Raw genomic sequence first — 17,990 nt, 5'->3', positions numbered from 1 at the left:
GTTGAGGAGATACCCTTGACTATGCAAGCGCTTTGAGTGTCTTTAAAAGCGCATATAAATGTAAGGAATTATTATAACAATCCAATCAATTCCCAATGGACAAAATCGACTATCACTCTTCATTTTTTTTCCTGTGTGGATATCACAACTGATCGTGCAGATCATGAAGTTGTAGGAACTTGAAACGTGGAGGGATGGCAGTACTCCCACCACCTACAACGTGACCAAGACTCACCCCAATCGGCCTGATGGGGACGCTACTGCAATCAACAGTCAAAAACTCCTCAACCATCAGTCGCAGCCTTATGTGTTTTATATCATTGGGATCCTTGGCTTATGCTGGACAAAATATATGCCTCAGATTTGCTTGCGAGCCTATAACTACTGAACAGAATGAGATATTTTCGCCAAACTCAGAACACTTATGTACTAGCTCAATCTGAGGTCAAAGGGAAAAAAATGCCACTTGTTGGCACTGTAGGAAGGGGAAAAAACATGGCCATAACTGTGCAACCATTTGTCATATCAACATTAAAATTGGTGTGCACAGTCTCTGTCTATAGTGTCGCAAGGTCATTTGCGTATCTCAAAAACCATGGACTTCATTGGCCAACAAAGTTTGAGTACCCATTAGACAAGGTTAATGAAGGCCGATTGGAACTAAACTCGGTGGGCCTGTTCGACTCATGGCCCTAAAGGTCTTAGACAAATTTGGCAAGATCACATTTTTCAAGGGCAAAAATGATTGTACAGTAGGTGAAAAACCAAAATGACTACTACCACTGAGTGTACCACTGCCGCAGGGCTACGGCATTAACTTCAAGTCAGTCACTTGTTGAAGTTGTTCACAAAACTATTGCCAGGTGGCACAAAGGGAAAGTATGCAAACTGACAACAATAACATTATAACTATACATTAAAACTTATAAATCATCAGAAAATTTACAGTGAGCGTTAATTCCAAAATGTGGTATAGTCATTTATAGGCTGCAAGGGCGGGACTCATTTTAAGCCCTGGTGTTTCATGACTTAGACTGGCCCACTTTAGTTCAAGACTGACTACAGGCCTATTTAAATAATGTAATTAAAACCTCAGTATATTGTCCTGTCTGAAATAGTGAACTGTTACCTACAGCCTTGTAATTCATTGGATTTTTGATCTCATATCTTCAACAGGTGCCTCTGTCGTAGGAGTCAAAATATATTTAAGTCGTAATTTGACTTGCCAATTAATTTCAGAAATGCAAAAAATAAGGGATAATGATTATTATAAGAAAATAAGGGACAGCTTTGTCATGGTTGTTGTGTTCTAAGGAGGCACGCAACACAGGAGTAGGACAATAACAGTCTTTTATTATAATCTACAAAGTGAACACAAGGCAGAGCTGGCGATTGGAAGTACCGAGGCGGATCAGAGCGCCCAGATGGCACTGACTGAGGGTGAGCTCCTTTTAAGAGGAGGTGGGAGGGAGGGAGGGAACACCAGAGGACAGGAGCTGGGCGGAACCAGTGGAGAAACAGGAGATTCAGGGGTGGACGAAACCAGTGGAGACACAGGATAACTGGGAGTTTGAAAAATGTCCAATAGTTCTTCATAATATATCCCAGAAACCGGCTGCAGCTCACCCTTCCCTTCAAGTCCTCGATCTTCCCCAGTACTCCCTTGGGGACGGGCGATGTTGCCGGATCACACACATGGTCAGATCGTGTTAAGTCTCTGGCTCCGGGGTGATGATCGGCTCAGTGGCAGGTGTATGTGCACTGGCTCACGTGTTGCAGCAGGCTCAGGTTCGGGAGTGGGGCTGATGGTGATGGTGATCTGTTGTTCTCCAGCACCCACTCGGCGAAAGTGGCGAAACCCTCCTTGGGACAGTTTGCTGGCAGGTGTGCCTTACACCGTTCTCTCAGGCTGGTGTCATAGAATATGTAGAGCGAGCGACCCGGGAAGTGCGTAAGGCACGCCAGATTGAAAAAGTCCCTGGTATGGTCCTCCAGTGAACAGTCCTGTTGCTCGAAGCACAGGAACTTAATAGCTGGTAAATCCATTCCGGGAAGGGGAGAAACAAAACAAAAAAGAAAAACGCCACTATATTGTTACTCATTTTGACGGTCTGCTATTCTGTAACAGTTGCTGTGCTCTAAGGAGGCAGGAGTAGGCCAATAACAGTCTTTTGCTTTTCAATTAACAATGGCTCTGTGTGCTAACAGCTACTCTATGTGAAATCACACACCTGATGGATTTGACTGCTGATTAGAGAACTAGATGTGCATTAATCATCGGCCGATATATATCGGTGCACCCCTAATCTTCAGAATATCTTCTTTTATGTTCAACATAAGTAAACAACTCTTAGGAGCTATGTTATTTTAATAATAATTAACATAACATGTTTTCAAGCTGCAATGCATGCTGGGAACTTGATGCAATATAGTTCAAACTGTTTGTTAAGATGACTAAATTTGAAAAGTTAAAAGAACATTTGGATATGTTGTGAAAAAAATAAGTAAGGTTATGACATAACTTTTGATAGCGACATGTTTAGGGTATTTCTGTTCGGTTCACACAAAAAACTCAACTGATTCCAACTGAAAATTCTTTGTTCAGGCTACTTTTTATTAGTATTATAAAAATTTTTTGGTAAAATTTTTGGATGGTAAAACAGCTGTTTCAATATGGTATCTGACTTTGGAACAGGATCAGCATTACATCCAGCATTTACATCAAATTATTATTCTTACATCTATGCATTAACATGGTAGTTTGTCCCACTGAACAGTGTCCTACAACTAGAAAAACCTCACTAATCTGGCAAATCCTTTTTATTGATTAAATAAAATATTAGCAATTTCAGAATTTTATTTCATATTTTATTTAACTTAGAGGTATGACAAATGGTTTTAAAATTCTCCTCTTGATACACCACACTATAGCGGAAATATTCAGAACACTGTCGTGTCTTTTACTACAGTACATTAAAAACAAGCCTCCTCCTTTTATTTCAGCTCCTCAGATTGACAAGAACAGCTAAAAGCTTTCAGTGCACTTCTCTTGCTCAGAAAGTGTGGCTGTGAGTACATCTCGGCTCTCAAGAACATTAATGGTTTCTTTTTCCTGCCCGATCTATACTGGCAGGTCACATTCAACAGAAAGCCATTGCAGTAAAACTGAGGTAAGCAGTGGTGGAGTAATTCATTAAAGTTTTCCCTCAGCGATACCATACAATGACGCTACCTGAAAGGGTTCTTTCTTTTTGTAAATTGCTCATGGCTGCCTTGATATTTAAGAGACTCGAGTAAAGAATAAAGACGGTCAAATGAATCACAGGATTTTCATACATTCTTTCAAATAAACTCTGGGTTTTACAGTTTCAAGGAAAAACCGCACACGACTTTCTATTTGACATGCAAGTTTTACAATTGCAAACTGATTCCTAGCATAATCTTGGAAGAGCTGAATGGGCTGGATATATATTAAACAACTCAGCCTTTGTCATCAGTTTTACTCTTTTTTTTCTCTTCTTGAAAGTTTCGACCAATAAGGCGCTTTGGGATTTGGGCTACACCGGGAAGACTCGCCTCAGCACATTAACACAATTCAAATGTTCAGTAAGCGGTAATCCGTTCACTTGTTATAGCAAACAGGCCCAAACCTCTGTGTGGAGGGCAGATTGTGAACTGGCAGGGCAGCAGTATTGAGGGATTGGGATTAAAAGGGATGTGAGGCAGTAGCTAACGTCTCACTAGCTCGCTGAGATGGCCAAATAAGACAGACAAACCCCTCTCTCTCTCCATGTTCATTAGTGATCTCTTGTTCATTAGAGTCCTCGGCTTACTTTCATGTCCTCTCAGGGCTCATGAAGATGAATGGACCGCATCTGAATTACACTGAGACTCACAGACTGGGCTGCTCTTTCATTGGAATGGTTGAAACAAGTTCAGTTTGGCCCATCTATGCCATATTTTTGAGTCTCTTATACTCACCAAGGATGCATTTATTTGATCAAAATGCAAAGTGCAAAAAAATTTATAAATAAATATTACACCTGTAATACTGTGATATATGATTACAATTTAAATGAACAGTTTAGAATTTTAATATATTTTAAAATACAATTATGCAAAGGCAATACCAAATTTTTAGCATTCAAGAAACATATTGAAGTACTGTATGTCAATAGTCTTAACGATGGTGGTGCTGCTTAATATATATATATATATATATATATATATATATATATATATATATATATATATATATATATATATATATATATAGATAGATAGATAGATAGATAGATAGATAGATAGATAGATAGATAGATAGATATCTGTATAAATAGAATGACTAAAAACTAAATAACCTCAAACCTTTGAATGGTGTTGTATGTAGAAGCCATTTAAGTAACTAAAGGCTGTGCTGTAGCATGAAAATAGTCACAGCTAAAGGATGCATCCATTCAGCTGTGAATCTTAACTAACATTGACCTTTCGTCATTCACAAGAAAGCATTGGTATTTCATATAGTATTAAAGTGCAATAGTATACATCTCATTTATCACAATACTTGTTCATATCATAACATCCTAGTTTAAAAAAAAAATAATTACACACACACACACACACACACCACCACCACCACCACCACCCCCAACAACAACAAAACCTTATCCCAGGTATGGGAACTAGAAACACTAATGCCTGATTTAATAATCACAACTAATGTTCTAGTAAAAGATAATGGGCAGAATTTTATATCAGCACACCGTTACAAAATAGTTAATACATTATCTTCTGAGGCGGAGCTAAAACTGAATGAATTTATTAATATGAAAATATCAAACTTAGAAATTTTTGATGATTTTCTTGCCATATTAAAACTGAATGATCTTTTCTTGCTGTTTGATTAAATCTCCTGCAAGACATCAGCAATGGACCAAATAAAGCAGGATTAAATGCCTCACTACTGCTGAGGGAATTATTCCAAAGCAAACAATGTAAGAAAAAAGACAAACACAGATGAATGTTACAGGTCTGAGATGAGCCCTCCTCGTTGCTACAGAAAACTAAAGCAATTTTTTCAGGTGGAATAACTTTGGCACAGATGTGTGCTAACGAAGTAAATAGTGTCAATTTTAACTATTTGGGGCCTTATTGTAAAATGTTGTGTTCACGGTTTCACATTATTTGTCTATAATTTATGCACATAAAATGCCTTATATTCAAATACTTAAGAGTGTGAGTTTTATTTGGTTAGCTTGGCTGATGGAAAAGTATATCCTTTGGAAAATTTAATTACAGTCCATGAGACACTCTGGGATTATAGCTTACATTAACCTTGAAAAGTGGTTTTAATGTAATGGTAATTTTTCACTTCAGGTAATGGGAACGTCAAAGTTTCAATCATGGGATACTTCTTGAAAATCTGTTGGCTCTGGATTGCTGCTGGGCAATGACCATTTACCAGACAGCATATCGTTTGCTCAGCTCTGCTGTTCACTTTGGCCTGCTGGAAACAAGTATGTATGTGTGATTGTGAGTTTTTCGAGGAGGTGGGGTGTGTTGACTATTAACAGTCGATGTAGGGTCCACTCTAATGAGAATGTAACCTGCTGTTGAAAAGGCCTCACATCCACACTCCATTAACTCTGCAACCCAATTACACATTACACTCTGATAGGTCAAACCCCCACTGCCTCATTTACATAATAACTCAATGGATACTGAGATGGGAACATGCTCAAAGGGAAAAATCTGTCTGTTACACAAAATCATGTGCACACACCATGTCTAAGGCTAAATTACCAGTATTTTTATTTTTATATATGTATATATTTATTTATTTTTCCTTTGACTATCAATTGCCAGAAAAGTTCCAAGGACATTGTTAAAATAATCCATGTGACATCAGTGGTTCAACCATGATCTTACGAAGCCACAAGAATACTTTTTGTGCGCAAAAAAGTAAATAAAAATAATTAATTAGTTCAATTCAACAATTTGTCTTTGTACACAAAAAGTATTCTCATAGCTTCGCAAAATTACAGTTGAAACCACTGATGTCACAGATTAATATAGCAAACTCCTTGCTACGTTTCTGAGCCTTGATTGTGTTAGGATCTTTGCTCTCTATGGGAGGCTAAGAGAGCTCTTAGAATTAATAAAAAATATTGTAATTTTATAAGACGAAAGTCTTACAAGTTTGGAACGACATGAGAGTGAGTAATGTAACAACAATGAGTTTTACATAGTAATTAACTCAAATGATATATAGGGAATTTGAATAATTAATCAAGAATTTGATTAATATATATCTCAGATGACAGTTACATTTAATTTTATTGATTATGAAAAATAGCTCAATTGCCAATACCAATACTAATCACAGGGCACTGTAATTTACTCATTAATATGTCAATATTACATTCTTCATATCAATTATTGTGATATGACTTACTGTAAATTACTGCAGATCAAACCGTGGTATGTCCAGCACACCACTGTAGACCTATCAATTTTCAATAGAGATATCACTTTTTATAATTCAAGGAAAAGTATTCTCTGGCCATGAAAATATTATCCTATCCTTATGATAAATTTAGTTTCTAAATTTAGAGCTTGTAGCTAAAGATCAGACACATCTCAGTGACTCGTAATGTGAGTGGGGTGGAGTCCAAAGTCAATCATTTTATATATGGGTTTTTAATAATTCAACTAGTAATACATCAAACTACAAATCACACAGAGTAAATATGCGTACGAAAATACAGACAATAAACATTTACAAGACATAACGGAATCCAAATAAAAGAGAGAGAGAGAGAGAGAGAGAGAACGAGAGAGAGAGAGAGAGAGAAGTGTAGAAAGCGAGAGAGATCACAGAATGAGCTCAGGTATGAAAATCATAGTCAGTAACTTTTGGGAAGCCAACAACAAATCAGATCATAACAACACTTTAAACCAGCATTTAAATCTCCATAGAGAAAGTGATACTTGCAGAAGTGTCCCATGTGAGTGTGGCGTGAGATCGGCGTCGAGCTTGTGAGCTTTGCGCGTTGAAACAGCCATGTGCCATGAAACGGAGGCCATGTGACGCGCGTGCACGCTGCGCTTGGCGTGAGCGTGGAGCACGTGGTCCTTTGTTCTGTCCTCGCGCGGTATTTGAAAGGTTCAACAAACATTGTTCCAGAATTCGTCTTCCTTGCGTGGAGAGGCGAATAGTTTAATAAACTTAGTAAAGAAAAGAAAAGAAAACGAACGAAACGAAAGCTTCCAAAGGAGCCATTAAAATGGCTTTTTCTCTCAGCCCCTGTGCTGAGGGGGTTCGCGCTATGAGCGCGGCCTATGGCCGCGCGGAAGCAACGTTGGAGAGCAGCGTGTCCGAGAACGAAGAAGAGAAAGAAGAGCAAGAAGAGAGAAGAGAGGGTGGACCTTGTTTGGTCAATTCTTATAGCTTGAAATAGTTCACGCCCATTTTCGAGGGAGCATCCAATGAATGTCCGCGATCTGAAGCGGAGGGAAAGTTCCTTTGTCTCGGTTGAGACAACCCCCTGATGATTTAGGGCCTGTCCGATTTCATCAGGAATATTAAAGCAAGTTCATTATTCCAGATTAAATACATTTTTCATTACTTTGCTCTAGATAAATGGGTCTGTCAAAGCATGACGATTAGAACAAGACTAGACATAATATATATATGACCAAAGATCTAATTTTTAGATCGAATTACACATTTAAAGATTTGTTTAACACATGATAACACTGCAGATGTTGGGAAACATCTAAATGTACCAAAAGGGAATACGTAATACATTTATAAAACATGAAAACAGAAAGTTAATGAATACATTCCATAGAATGCATTGTTCAAAAGAAGCCAGTGACTTGGCTTCTCTCCTGTCCTGTGTAGTCGTAAAATTTTACGAGCTACCAAGGAGTGTGGGGGTTGCAGAACATTTCCTTTTGAGAAAGTTAAAGTGAGGAGAGACATTTCCTAAAGTATGAGCTTGCAACTTATACTCTTCACATAACAAGGATTAACCATTTTATGCAATCCATAAACATAATTAAAATACATATTAATAATAAAATGAAAGTAAGGAACTTATACGAAAAGTTCCTTTGTCTCCAGTGTTGGAAGAATTTGGGTTGGGGGTTTTCGTTTCTTCTTTGAAGCTCGCATGGGCATCGTAAATAGTTTAAGTCCAGCCAGGCTGGCATTTAGTACCAACAGTCTGAATTTATAAAACAGAATTTAACCCATGAATCGCTGACCTGCATATCTGTTACATCTCCCCCTTTCGTCAGATGAAGTCCCTGTGTGGACATCATCGGACGGCAATCATCAGGATGGGCAGATGAAAGGTGAATCGTGATGGTCATGTAGCAGGTGGGTCATGATGGCAGGTGGTTCCTGAAGCTGAGGACTCCCCTTGATGAGGTTCGGTGTTGTCTTTGACTTGGCACCCCCTTTCCGGGGATTCCATCGGGGACCTCCAGCCACAGTTGTCGTGAGTTTGGCTGTAGAGGTTTGCATCTCGTTGAGTATCCTGTATAGGATGAAGGTCACGCCAAGAGTCAGGGCGGGACCAATGACGGTGGAGATGCACCGTGCAGTGTCGGCAGCAGTCCAGGCTAGGACCGCAGATGACTGGTTCAGAATGGGCTGTCGAGACAGTGCTTGGAGGGCTGTATCGACAGGAGTAATGTCAATGTGTTGGGTGGTACCTTTCAGTACTTGGTCCAGCAGGTTGGCACGGGTGGCGGTGTCATGCTGGTCGTAGGTCAGCATAGCTGAGCGCACAGGAGTGTTGACGAGCCATCTGTTACCCACAATCTCTGCTTGCGTTTCTGTGACTTGTGTACGAGGCTTGGCTTCGGCAGGGCAGCGCGTATCGCTGACCCAGGGTTGCAGCTCGCAGATTCCTTCAGAGTTGTGTCTGAGGAAGGGTTTGCTAAGGCAGAGATAATGAATGTCTTTGGTTAAAGTACACATGTGCATGTTTGGGGCCAGGTACAGCTGTGTGTTGCTGTCGTGGTAGGCCACCACATTTGGAATGTGTGTTTTGGTGTGGGTGTTGCTCTTCCACATCCTGACACTGACAATGTCTTTAGGTCTGTAGACTTGGTTTGACTCGCTGATGAGTTGGTTCAGGAGCACGTTCACTTCTCTCTGTTTGGGGTTTACGTGCCGTAGGAAGGCGCTATCCAGAGAGTTGGCCAGGTGCATTCGTAGCAGGTCAGCTGGCATGGTGATGGTGTAAGACAGCACAGTTAACACAGGGCTTAAGGGTATCATGTATGGTGGGGTTTTACTCGTGGTTAGGCTGTCTTTGGAGGAGCTAACCTCCCACAGCATGTCTGTTGTTAACGCTGTAGGCAGCTGAGTCTGGGTAAAGTTCTTCTGGAAGACAGTAAACAGTGGTTTCAAGGAGTTTACAGTCTGGTTCGCTGCATTGACACTGGACATAACAATGTTAAACATTCTGGCGGCAGCAGCAGCGGCTCTAAGCAAAGCTCCCGGGAGCTGTTTGGAGCGGTGGTGGTGTCCACCTAACTCCATTTGTGTAACCGTCACTTTCTCATATTGGCTGAACAGGTGTTTGACATCGGCCTCAGTGTGAGTGAGGGAGTCCTCTCTCCATCGGAACCTTGTACAGCTGTATTCGGTTACAGTGCTGGGGTAGTGTGCCCTGTCATCGGTAGTCAGGAGTCTCAGCGGTTTTCTCGGTGGCAGCTGTCCTCTCTTTGGCTGACAGCACGGCACGGCAAACCACAGCAGCATCCTGGTACAGATAATAGGGAGAGAGAGAGAGAAAGGGGAGAAAGAAACAAACAAGGCCTGTCTTTGGTTGGACAGGACAGTCTCTTTGCTTCGTGGGCGGCGACTGGGTTTAGCTCGCCCTCGCCCATGTTTTGCCACATCTTGCTGCTGGCATGACGCTTGCCTCAGTGTTGTGTCAGTGGCTCTGGTGCTGCGTGGTGCAGCACATGCTGCGTCATGGAAATATATTGGCAGTATCCCCCTTTTGCTCCGTGGCATTACACGCCCTGGCATTGTGATGCCAGACGGTGCACAACCCACAATATTGTTCTGTGCACGCAGCATGGTTTGTGTATCATGCAGTGGTCTGGGGCTTTGGTTGTCAGTGACTGTAGACTGGTTGCCAGGGTGGATGGAGGGGTCTGAGAGGTGGTAAAGTCATTATCAAGGTTTCAGAAGCCCGCATGTCCGCTGTGTTGGTCTGTGTAGACAACGGAGCCTGCGTAAGCGATTCTGAGGTAGGCAGTTTAGCTAGTAAAGTTCTTGTGCTGTGTGTAATCACTTCAACCTTGAATGTGGGTGGGTGGGTTGGGAGTGACCACAGAATGTTGTTTAGTGTGCCAGTTTTGGCAAGGGTGTCAGTGTGATCTTTAAAGTCCTCGTCTAGACTTGGTAACTTTGAGTGTCCTTTTTCCTTCTTCCAGTACACGATCACATTGTGTGTTTTTGTGATGTTATCACATTGCTGGAACAGGTGTTGGTGTTTGACATGCTTGTTTGCAAGTGTGAGTCCGAGTTCCACACATTCAGGTGAGGATTGGAAGAAACCCAGCGTGTGGTGTAAGGTTTGACCACCTTGCAGGTTGAGTCGAACAGCGACCCCTTTGGTGTAAGCTGGTACCACCGTACCCTGTTTGTTGACTAAGGTACAGAGGCTTGAACTTGGGCCTGTTGTTAGGGCGTTGTACTCATGGCTGGCTGCTGGGGTTCCCGTGACCTCTGTGACCTGACCGTCTGGCTCTGTGGGAGTTCCCGTGACCTCTGCGACCTGACAGTCTGGCTCTAGCAACCTGTGTGGCTGGAGAGAAAGAGGTTCTCGCACTTGAGCAAAGTCTTTTAGCTGTTTGAAGTTCAGAAAAGGGTCAAAGTGTTCTAGCAGGTCTTTGTCGATGAGCAATGTATGAGTGTTCATTGGTGGGACATACATGGGATGTATTAGACTCATCGGAACGAATGTCAGGTGAATGGAAACAACCTGTTCAAACTGGATGTCATCCTGTCTGTACACCTGTACATTCAGTTCATAAGTTTGAGGTGTAAGAGTTCGATCTTGTCTCTTAGCTTCAAATTGGAGTCTTTTGGAAAGGTAAGATGAGATCACCGTCAGGTTTAATCCTGTGTCGATCAGGTCTTCCCTGTTGACTCCTTTTTGACCCACCCCCTTTTTGACAGGGCTGCCCAGGAATGTTGGCATTAGGGCAGGTGGGACGATCGGTGGGTGATGAGGACCGGTCTTGTGTAGCTCGCTGCGAAGGCAGGTAGTCAAAACAGCATTTTCTGGTACCTTGTGTTTGTGGTACCTGGTGTGAGGACCTGTGCTGTCTCGTTCAGTTAGCTGTAGCTGTTGACTGTGGAGCTCGGGCAGTGTTCTGGGTGCTTGGCTCATCTTCCTTGCGAGTATTCATGTGAAGAAGATCTTTCAGCACCCTCAGGATCTCTGCTGTCTCAGACGTGGCTGCACTGTGTTGCCCTCTGCTGGCTTGGAATGGTATTGACTCTCTGTAAAGATGTCTGTGACTGTGGTGTTGTAGGGCGCCATCTAGGGTTAACTCCAAGCAGTGCTCAGAGACAGAGACTTTGGGGTATTTCACAGTCTTTTCACAAATAGTATTTTGCTTGGTGCAAGCTTTGTGGGCTAAGTTCCGTAACTCTTGTGTAGTCCTGTTACGGGGACACGCTGGGACTCTGAGATGAAAACTCCAACTAGCATGTAGGTTTAGGAGGAACAGAGTTTTTAAGTTGAAATCCTGTTCCATACCTGGTTCGTTGCATGCTCCGAAGTAGGTGTTTCGTAGCTGACTACAGAAAGTCTGTGGGTTTTCAAATCGGCCCTGTTTGAGGTCCATAGCAATAAGGAGCCCATGATCTGAGTTTGGATCAGAGAATTCAAGAATCAAAGTCTGTAGCAGTTGCTGGTAGTACGCTTTGACAGTCTCTGGTTGACGATCCAGAAAGCAATGCACATCACGGCTGGCCGTAATTTTTAACAGGTACAATGTGTTCACATCTGTCACGTTGGCGACAGTTTGCAAATGAAAGTCAATGGCTTGTAAAGAAGCATGAACATCATGTCCTCCTGCAGGATCTGGAATGAATGTAGAGATGCTTCTGGCTAGCTTGTGAAGTTCTCTGTGAGCAGTGCAGGGTTTGGTGACATGCGTTCTCTGGAAGGGTTCTCTTCCCTCCGTTGTTGACAGATGTTCTTGTAAGCTGGCTGGTGATTTCCTTAGAAGGGAGACTACACCCCCTTTTCCAGCTCTGGGTTCTTGGCTGAAAGGGTTGGAGTGGCGGCCCGGGAGAAATTTTGTGGTGTGCGTTTCTCCGATCCAGCCACTCTGTAATCTGTGAAATTGTCTCAGTTCTGTGTGAACAGTGTAAAGTTCATCTTGGAGCTTGTCTCTCTGCAGAGTAAGCTTGTTGAATTTAGCTTGGGCCGCTTGCAAGTGTGTTTTGCAGGCCCAGGTTTTATAGTCTCTTTCTTTCAGTTCAGTCTCTGCTCTGTTTAGGAGAGCGTCGCCTTGCTGGAGTTTTTTTTTTTTGTTGAGTTCTTTTCTGGCTTCTCTCTCCAGCTGTTCTCTTTGATCTGTGTCGAGGCGAAGATCTTGCAGGGCATTGTGAAGTCTTTCAACTCCTTTCTGTAGCTCTGGATCTGTGTCGTCCTCTTTCTCGCGCTGGTTCTGGGTCTCGAGGAGAAGCTGATCAAGATGACTCTGGGTTGGGGCCTGGTCCTTCCAGGCCTCCTCCGCGATGTTGCTCCGTTCACTGAGCCGTGCCTGGGCGACGAGAATGTGAACTAGGCTTCTGAAGATCCTGGCGAGTTCTCTGTAGTAGTCGCTTTGGTTTGGATCGCGTGCCATCAGTTCATCTAGCTCGGTGTCTAGTTGCTCTGGGTGCTGCAGGTTACTGGCATCCTTGGGCAGGAAGGGGGTCGTCACTGCTTTCAACCATGTCGAGAGGTGGCCCCCGTGGACTGCTGGACTGGATGCCTGGAACATCCTGATTCTCTGTCGGTGAGAGAAACACAGCACACACACACAAAAAGACCAATGCAAGTTCGTTCTACATTTAACGAGCTATATTCATACGGGCTGTGCCGTTTATGAGAATTTTGGGGCTGACTGATGCAAACAGTCAGACAGTTAAGTAGCCAATTAACTTGGGTCAACGAAGGACCTGAAATGGAGATTTGACAGGCAGTAGCCTAGCGGGTCGTGTGATGACACCGGCTGCTGGTGGTCGCTCTACTATTTAACTTCGTTGGTGGCTCCCAGGTTACTGTCTCTATGTGAAATGAAAGAAACAAATCACAACAGAACAGAGGGTAGAAAAAGATCAAAGTGAAGCACAACACTTGAAATGAGATGAAAACAATAGAAACACAATGTGTTAGTGGGAATAAGGAGGCCTGAGCCTACTGCTAGGTTTTAAGATAGGGCCAACAGGTGAGTGGGCTATCTGGGTAGGAAACCTAGAAATATGGTGTGGCTTAAAGAAGCAAAAGGGTCAGAACACTTAAAATATATCCGGGGGAATATCTAATATTCTGTGGCTTATAATAAGTGGATAGGTTTTATCACTTTTGGTTCACCTGGTTGAATTGAAGTCATTCAGGTGGGAACCAGTGGCTTGGTCAACCTCCCCGGTGCTCCCCAAACACTGAACCGCAGTGTCCCCGGTCCTCCGTTACTCTGGCGTGGCGCCGTCTCGAACGGCTTGTGACTTTTAGCACAACCTTTGGAGTGCCAAAATTGCTGATGTCTCTTGAGACAAGAGGGACCGAGTTTCACTCACAGTCAGTATCGGTAACACCGGTCGGGCAGCCTTGCTCACTGGAAACCTGAGATGACTGTCCAATCACCGAGGGAGTTCTACAATCAAATACACAAAGGATGAACAAAGGAAACTTAAAGTTAATTAAGGTTTGGTTTGTTTAACATCAATTGAGTAACTATATGTAGAGAGGAAAGGTAACAGCTTTACCTAATCATGATAAAACAAAACAAAGGAATTTATGATAATAATGGTAATTATCAAAATAACCTAAGTCAAAAGAGAGAAGCAAAATAATAAACATCAAATTAAAAAACAGTAATGAAACAAGGGAGAAGGAGTAGCTGGTTTTCACCGCAAGGGGGGGAAAGTACTGCTTCTCTGTCTTTAACCTGCTGAGCAGAAAACTTAATTCAAATTAAAAATTCAAAACTGGTTTAAATCAAAATTTAAAATAAGCATGTATGAATTAAAAAGGAAAATCTGAATAATATCCTATAATAACCATTGATAGCTTGTAAGTTATCATTAATGATCATGAAATTAATCAAACAGTGTGAGATTAATCAAAGAGGGTAAAAGTGGACATTCAATTCAAAACAGAATGGAAAAGACAGAGGTCTGTTAGTCGATTTAACAGGAGACTGCCACTAGATGGCTTACCTTCTAAGTGGGTCAATCAGTGGTTGACCTGAAACATCTAGATTTCAACTATTAAACAATTACATTTTAATTCAAATCATGTTTGAACTAAACTCAAAGTAAATGTAAACAGTCAAAGGCAGGGAACATTCTTTTGTTTCCCTGTAATAATATTCGCACGAGCAAAGCTGTAAATGCAAATAATTATCGAGAATTTAGACATCCAATTCAAATATACATCACAGGGGATTATAAATTAGCAATCAGAGCGCATTATCTGAAATGGCCACAGGATGGCAGCTTTGCACTCATGTAAGCTGGAATCAGAAAGCAGGGCGTACCCTGAAATTTCTAACCCACGCGTTCCTCCTGGTGTTTAGATAGAGGAATTACAATTTCAATAGGACTTAGAATTTATCTGATCATTTGTCAGGCTGATTTTCTGCATCAAAAATCACAAGTAACAAACCAAAGGTTTTAATCTCTGAGGTGCTATATTAACATAGGTTGAAGAAGGATCCGTTCACTTCCAAAACACAACTGTAATAAAAACAGGAATTTTCCAACTGTTGACTCCAATAAACATTTATCAAAATAGCACTTATGATTTAAATGTTTTAGGTTTAAAAATCGGGTAGCTAAGCCAATTTTAGACCAGGAGTTTTTATCGTTTTATTTTTGAATATTATTGTGGTTTACCACGAATTCAATAACGATATTTAATAACAAGGCCTTTTTACTGAATCAGAGGAACATCGCTCATGTTCAGATTTACCTGTTGCAACTAATAAAAGATTTCTTCATCTTTTAATTATTCATATTAAAATGTTCTCACTGTAAAAAGATTTTGGTCTTTCTTAACAGGATACTTTTAACATTATACTGCAGATTACGTTCATTAAAATTAACAGTGACTATACTGTTAAGTTTCTATAAATACCTAGGTGCTTACTGACCAGCTTTTTGCCTCAGTCAGTTAGGAGTGAGTTCGCGTCTTGCGACTTATCTCACAAGTAACGTTACATAATTTCATAGCGCACGTGCAGAAATTATTAAAAACCATATACACAGATTGATTGCTCACAAAACGAAGTTTGAAATAGCCGCGTTCCTCCACCAAAATGTAACAACAATGAGTTTTACATAGTAATTAACTCAAATGATATATAGGGAATTTGAATAATTAATCAAGAATTTGATTAATATATATCTCAGATGACAGTTACATTTAATTTTATTGATTATGAAAAATAGCTCAATTGCCAATACCAATACTAATCACAGGGCACTGTAATTTACTCATTAATATGTCAATATTACATTCTTCATATCAATTATTGTGATATGACTTACTGTAAATTACTGCAGATCAAACCGTGGTATGTCCAGCACACCACTGTAGACCTATCAATTTTCAATAGAGATATCACTTTTTATAATTCAAGGAAAAGTATTCTCTGGCCATGAAAATATTATCCTATCCTTATGATAAATTTAGTTTCTAAATTTAGAGCTTGTAGCTAAAGATCAGACACATCTCAGTGACTCGTAATGTGAGTGGGGTGGAGTCCAAAGTCAATCATTTTATATATGGGTTTTTAATAATTCAACTAGTAATACATCAAACTACAAATCACACAGAGTAAATATGCGTACGAAAATACAGACAATAAACATTTACAAGACATAACGGAATCCAAATAAAAGAGAGAGAGAGAGAGAGAGAGAGAACGAGAGAGAGAGAGAGAGAGAAGTGTAGAAAGCGAGAGAGATCACAGAATGAGCTCAGGTATGAAAATCATAGTCAGTAACTTTTGGGAAGCCAACAACAAATCAGATCATAACAACACTTTAAACCAGCATTTAAATCTCCATAGAGAAAGTGATACTTGCAGAAGTGTCCCATGTGAGTGTGGCGTGAGATCGGCGTCGAGCTTGTGAGCTTTGCGCGTTGAAACAGCCATGTGCCATGAAACGGAGGCCATGTGACGCGCGTGCACGCTGCGCTTGGCGTGAGCGTGGAGCACGTGGTCCTTTGTTCTGTCCTCGCGCGGTATTTGAAAGGTTCAACAAACATTGTTCCAGAATTCGTCTTCCTTGCGTGGAGAGGCGAATAGTTTAATAAACTTAGTAAAGAAAAGAAAAGAAAACGAACGAAACGAAAGCTTCCAAAGGAGCCATTAAAATGGCTTTTTCTCTCAGCCCCTGTGCTGAGGGGGTTCGCGCTATGAGCGCGGCCTATGGCCGCGCGGAAGCAACGTTGGAGAGCAGCGTGTCCGAGAACGAAGAAGAGAAAGAAGAGCAAGAAGAGAGAAGAGAGGGTGGACCTTGTTTGGTCAATTCTTATAGCTTGAAATAGTTCACGCCCATTTTCGAGGGAGCATCCAATGAATGTCCGCGATCTGAAGCGGAGGGAAAGTTCCTTTGTCTCGGTTGAGACAACCCCCTGATGATTTAGGGCCTGTCCGATTTCATCAGGAATATTAAAGCAAGTTCATTATTCCAGATTAAATACATTTTTCATTACTTTGCTCTAGATAAATGGGTCTGTCAAAGCATGACGATTAGAACAAGACTAGACATAATATATATATGACCAAAGATCTAATTTTTAGATCGAATTACACATTTAAAGATTTGTTTAACACATGATAACACTGCAGATGTTGGGAAACATCTAAATGTACCAAAAGGGAATACGTAATACATTTATAAAACATGAAAACAGAAAGTTAATGAATACATTCCATAGAATGCATTGTTCAAAAGAAGCCAGTGACTTGGCTTCTCTCCTGTCCTGTGTAGTCGTAAAATTTTACGAGCTACCAAGGAGTGTGGGGGTTGCAGAACATTTCCTTTTGAGAAAGTTAAAGTGAGGAGAGACATTTCCTAAAGTATGAGCTTGCAACTTATACTCTTCACATAACAAGGATTAACCATTTTATGCAATCCATAAACATAATTAAAATACATATTAATAATAAAATGAAAGTAAGGAACTTATACGAAAAGTTCCTTTGTCTCCAGTGTTGGAAGAATTTGGGTTGGGGGTTTTCGTTTCTTCTTTGAAGCTCGCATGGGCATCGTAAATAGTTTAAGTCCAGCCAGGCTGGCATTTAGTACCAACAGTCTGAATTTATAAAACAGAATTTAACCCATGAATCGCTGACCTGCATATCTGTTACAGTAATTAATGACATAATTAAACATGTTGTGTGAACTATCCCTTTAATGACCCCAAAACTTTTGAACGACAGTTTTATTCGGAGTAATTTATTAAAAAGTTTGGAGTAATTAATTTATTTGAATTTTTATTGTTACATATACATAAACTGTACATACATATAAATACATTTAAACAACAACAACAACAAAATCAATTAAACTGTTTCAGAAATGTCCATTTATTAGTCAATTTTAAAAGAGATTAACATTTTTTCTGGAATTAATACATCATTAATTATTTTAATTTTTAAATTTATTTTTTTATATAAACTATTCATCCATTTTGTGATAGATGGAAAAAAAGCCATTACTT

The 17,990-nt window shown here is 40.8% G+C and overlaps 1 protein-coding gene across 1 annotated transcript in view; it reads right to left on the bottom strand.

Annotated features, from left to right (window-relative positions):
• The window catches only part of LOC127974309 (serine/threonine-protein kinase ULK4-like), a 38,650-nt gene that overhangs the window by 3,357 nt on the left and 17,303 nt on the right, over positions 1-17,990 (bottom strand). The window lies entirely within an intron of this gene.

This window comes from Carassius gibelio, chromosome B16, assembly GCF_023724105.1.
Source record: "Carassius gibelio isolate Cgi1373 ecotype wild population from Czech Republic chromosome B16, carGib1.2-hapl.c, whole genome shotgun sequence".
Taxonomy (NCBI): domain Eukaryota; kingdom Metazoa; phylum Chordata; class Actinopteri; order Cypriniformes; family Cyprinidae; genus Carassius; species Carassius gibelio.
This window is presented reverse-complemented; position numbering and strand designations above follow the sequence as displayed.